Consider the following 5,474-nt stretch of genomic DNA (forward strand, 5'->3'; position numbering starts at 1 on the left):
GGGCCGCGGCGGCGGCGGGCGGCGGACGCCCACGTGGCGCGCTGTGGTTGGACGCGGGCGGCGGCGGGATTCGTCCGGCAGCGGACGGACGTGTCCGGCCCGGTCCGGATGCGTCCGGTGGCGGCGGGGAGGAGTTTTGCTAGGGTTTCGTCCGGAATTCGGGGAAGGGGTCTATATATAGAGGTAGAGGGAGCTAGGAGAGTCCAAATGAGGTGTAGTTTTCGCCCACATGATTGTGATCGAACGACCGAGAGCATGGATGGGAGTTAGATGGGTTATTGGGCTGTTTTGGAGGGGTGTTGGGCTGCAACTTAAAAGAGGCCTTAGCGAGAGTGCGGTTAACCGTTGGAGTACCAAACGAGCTCCAAATGACCCGAAACTTGACGGGTGGTCTACCGGTGCTATACCAGGGCCACTTGGAAAGGCTCGGTCCATTCCGAGAACGTTCAACACCCGCACACGAAAGGAGACAAGAGGGGTGCGCCGGTTCATGTGGGAGTGTCGGATTGCGAAACGAACAACGGAGAAAATGCTCGGATGCATGAGACGAACACGTATGCAAATGAGATGCACATGATGACATGATATGATATGCATGACATGAATAAAATGCAAAACAAAAGACAAAACCCAACCACGGAGGGAATATCATATCACATAGCCAAAAATGGCAAGAGTTGTAGTTACAAAGATGGACAGTTACATCCGGGGTGTTACAGCACTCCACCACTACAAGAGGATCTCGTCCCGAGATCTAGGACTGATAGAACTCCGGATATTCGGAACGGAGGTGATCCTCGCGCTCCCAGGTGGCTTCTCGGTCGGAATGGTGTGACCACTTCACTTTCAGGAATTTGATTGACTTGTTGCGAGTCTTGCGCTCGGTTTCTTCAAGAATAGCAACGGGGTGCTCATGATAAGAGAGATCTTCTTGGAGGTCTATTTCCTCGAAGTTGATAGTGCGCTCAGGAGTCTTGAAGCACTTGCGAAGCTGTGACACGTGAAACACATCGTGCACGTTCGCAAAGTTGGATGGAAGCTCAAGTTGATAGGCGAGATCGCCTCTTTTGCCAATGATCTTGGAAGGACCCACGTATCTAGGGGCAAGCTTCCCTTTGATACCGAAGCGACGAGTACCTTTCATTGGAGAGACGCGGAGGTAGACATGGTCTTCGATTTCAAAAGCCAAATCGCGGTGCTTGCTATCATAGTAACTCTTTTGGCGTGATTGCGCGGCTTTGAGATTCTCACGAATGACTTTGCACATTTCTTCGGCTTCTGTGATCAAGTCGTTGCCAAGAAGTTGGCGTTCACCTCTCTCAGACCAGTTGAGAGGAGTACGACACTTTCTGCCATAGAGAAGTTCGAATGGGGCCTTGCCCGAACTCGCTTGGAAGCTGTTGTTGTAAGAGAACTCGGAATATGGAAGACAATCTTCCCACTTCATGCTAAAGGAAATGACACAAGCCCTGAGCATATCTTCAAGGATTTGATTTACTCGCTCGACTTGGCCACTTGTTTGAGGATGGAAAGCTGTGTTGAACCGAATGTTGGTGCCCATGGCCGCCTGAAAGGAGTCCCAGAACTTAGAAGTGAAGATGCTTCCACGATCTGAAGATATCAATTGTGGAATGCCATGCAAGGAGACAATCCTGGAGGTGTATAGCTCTGCCAGCTGAGCTGCTGTGATAGATTCTTTGGTAGGAAGAAAATGAGCCACTTTGGTAAGCTTGTCAATGACAACGAAGATAGCATCATTTCCACGCTTGGACTTAGGAAAACCAGTCACGAAGTCCATCTTGATATGGTCAAACTTCCATTCCGGAATAGCAAGAGGTTGGAGGAGACCAGCTGGTCGTTGGTGTTCTGCTTTCACTCTTCTGCAGACATCACATTCATTCACGAATTGAGCAATTTCTCGCTTCATTCGAGTCCACCAATATGACTGCTTGAGGTCATGGTACATCTTTGTACTTCCAGGTTGAATGGATAGGAGGGAATTGTGTGCCTCATTCATGATGACTTTTCTCAGATCGCCTTTTGGAACCACAATTCGATCCTCGAAGAAAAGAGTATCTTTGTCATCCAAGCGATAGCACTTGTATTTGGGAGTGCCCTTGTCAGTACCACGTTTCACCTTCTTCACCATGGTATCCAGGAGTTGTGCCTCACGAATTTGATCTTCCAAAGTAGGAGAGACTATGAGGTTTGCAAGAAAGCCTTGAGGAACAACTTGAAGATTCAGCTTGCGGAAGGCTTCACAAAGATCCGGTTGAAACGGCTTGAGAATTAGACTGTTGCAATAAGCCTTTCTGCTCAGAGCATCTGCAATCACATTCGCCTTGCCAGGAGTATATTCGATACTCAGATTGTATTCTTGAATCATTTCGACCCATCGAGTTTGCCTGAGGTTAAGGTTGGGTTGAGTGAAGATATACTTGAGACTCTTGTGATCGGTGAAAATGTCCACTTGCCTTCCCAATAAGAGATGTCTCCATGTTATCAATGCACGGACAACTACCGCCAACTCAAGATCGTGAGTGGGGTAGTTCTTCTTGTTGGGCTTCAACTGACGAGAGGTATAGGCCACAACTTTCTTCTCTTGCATCAACACAGCACTGAGACCTTGAAGGGAAGCATCACAGAAAACTTCGAATGGCTTGGATTCATCAGGAGGAGTCAAGACAGGAGCTGTGACTAGCTTCTCTTTGAGGGTGTTGAAAGCGATGTCACACTCAGGTGTCCAGACATACTTGACATGCTTCTGTAGGAGGTTGGAAACAGGCTTTGCAATCTTAGAGAAGTTCTCAACGAATCTTCGGCAATAGCTTGCAAGACCGAGAAAACTGCGGAGCTGCTTGACATTCTGAGGAGGTTCCCAATTCAGAACTGCGGAAACCTTCATGGGATTAACAGCAATGCCCTTGGCAGAGATGATATGGCCAAGATAAAGAACTTCATCAAGCCAGAACTCACATTTGGAAAACTTCGCATAGAATTGATGCTCTCTGAGCTTGTCGAGCACCAATCGCAAATGTTTGGCATGATCCTGCTTATTCTTGGAGAAGACCAAAATATCATCGAGATACACCAAAACGAGTTCATTGGTGTAGGGGTTGAAGATAAAGTTCATCATGCGAGAGAATGTTGGAGGAGCATTGACGAGGCCGAAAGACATGACAGTATATTCATAAGAACCATAGCTTGTTCTGAATGCTGTCTTGGGGATGTCTTGTTCACGAATGCGAATCTGATGATAACCCATACGAAGGTCAAGCTTGGAGAATACTTTAGCCCCTTTGAGTTGCTCGAAAAGCTCATTGATGTTGGGAAGTGGATACTTGTTCTTGATTGTCTTCTTGTTCAATGGACGGTAATCGACGCAAAGTCGGTCCGTGCCATCCTTCTTCTGGACAAAAAGAACTCCACAACCCCATGGGGAAGAACTCGGTCTGATCAAACCCAGACGCTCTTGTTCATCGAGGTGCTTCTTCAATTCCTTCAGCTCCTTGGGTCCAAGCTTGTATGGACGCTTGCAAACGGGTTCTGTTCCAGGCTCAAGATCAATAACGAACTTGACTGGCCGATGAGGAGGCATACCCGGAAGCTCTTCTGGAAAGACATCTTGGTACTCACAAACGACTGGAATTTGAGAAATAGCATCCAATTCGCCCTTCTCATTGAGAGAAAACAACTGAATGGTTTCATCACGAGCGGCATAGATGATAACATCCTTAGAAGGGTGTGTCAATTGAATTTGCCTGGCAGCACAATCAAGCTGAGCCTTGTGCTTAGAAAGCCAGTCCATCCCAAGAATAAGATCAATATTAGAGTCGCCAAGAACCATTGGAGAAGATAGAAATCTATAGTCGCCCATCTTGATTGTGGTATCCGGAACCACCAAACTGGAGCTCAACCGTTTACCCGGAGAAACGACATCCATGGGTTTACCCAAATGTGACGAAGAGAATTCATGCTTGGCAAAAAACAGTCTTGACATGAAACAATGTGATGCACCAGTATCAAATAAGACTTTTGCAGGAATATCATTAACAGGAAGATTACCCATTATCACATCTGAAGAATCCTCTGCCTGAGCTGCATTCAACATGTTCACCTTTGCATGCTTTGGATTATGCTTGACCACTGCATTGCATGAAGATCTCACAGGAGGAGGAGGAGGAAGGCGCCTTTGATTCAAACATTTGTTCGCGTAGTGACCTTTCTGCTGGCACTTGTTGCAAGTCACTTCTGAGAGCGGACGGTGATAAGGAGCACTTGACCTTGGAGCTTGAGGCTGAGACTCGTTCTGATAGCTTGGGTTGGGTGGGTGGGAAGATCCACGAGCACCTGAGTTCTTCTGTTGGTAAGGCTGACGAAACGGAGGAGGAGGCAGGTAGAACTTCTGCTGCTTAGCTGCCACTTGTGAGGAAGAAGACGATTGCACTGCGTCTCTGATTCTCTTCTTGGAAGCCTCACACTTGAGCTGAGCACCTTCTTGCTTGAGTGCCATATTGTAGAATTGATCAAACTGAGTAGGCTCAACAAGAATGAGAGCTAACTGCAGATCCTCTCTAAGGCCACCTCTGAACTGATAGATCATACTCTTCTCATCTGGAACATCTTGCTTAGCAAAGCGAGCAAGTTTCTGAAACTGCTTGTTGTATTCGTACACTGACATGTTTCCTTGCTTGAGATTGCGGAACTCCTCACGCTTGCTCTCAACAACACTGGTAGGAATATGGTGAGCTTTAAAGTCCCGATAGAAATTAGTCCAAGTAATTACTCGGCCACCTCTGGAATCCTTGTATTCCTGGAACCAATCAGCTGCCTGATCCTTGAGCTGAAAAGAAGCGAACTTGACATAGTCCTCAGGCCTGACATTGCTGCATTCAAAATGCTTGTTGATATCCACGAGCCAATCATCGGCGTCTGTGGCCTAGACACAATAGCTGAAAGACTTCGGCTGATTTGCAAGGAATTGGTTGAGGGTTGGAAACTGAGGCTGATGATTGAACTGCCCTTGACCTTGATTCCCTTGGTTGCCTTCGCCTTGGTTGCACTCTTGCATGAGCTGGATCATCATCTGAGCATGGGCGTTAGAGGCTGCCATCAAAGCTTGCCATGCCTCCGGAGGCGGAGGTGGAGGTGGAGGGTTCGCCTGACTCCCATCATTGCGTTCCAGATTCTGACGCGTTGGCGGAGCCATCCTGAAGAGGGTGACATCCGTTAGCATCTTGATAGACAGATAGACAAGTTGAAACAATGGATAGAAATTGCAACATATAGTCTTCACAATAAACATTCGAACAAGGATGAATGAATGAATTCCAAAGTAAAACATCACACGTCCATAAAGGTGCGAAGCCACTTGAATAGAGACTGATGAATGAAATAAACAAGGTACAACTGGAACAAATAAGTGATAAGGATTACCCAATCACAAACCAAATATCTGCGGGAAGAAATGCTAG

The sequence above is a fragment of the Triticum dicoccoides genome, chromosome 1B, assembly GCF_002162155.2.
Source record: "Triticum dicoccoides isolate Atlit2015 ecotype Zavitan chromosome 1B, WEW_v2.0, whole genome shotgun sequence".
In the NCBI taxonomy this organism is placed as follows: Eukaryota; Viridiplantae; Streptophyta; class Magnoliopsida; order Poales; family Poaceae; genus Triticum; species Triticum dicoccoides.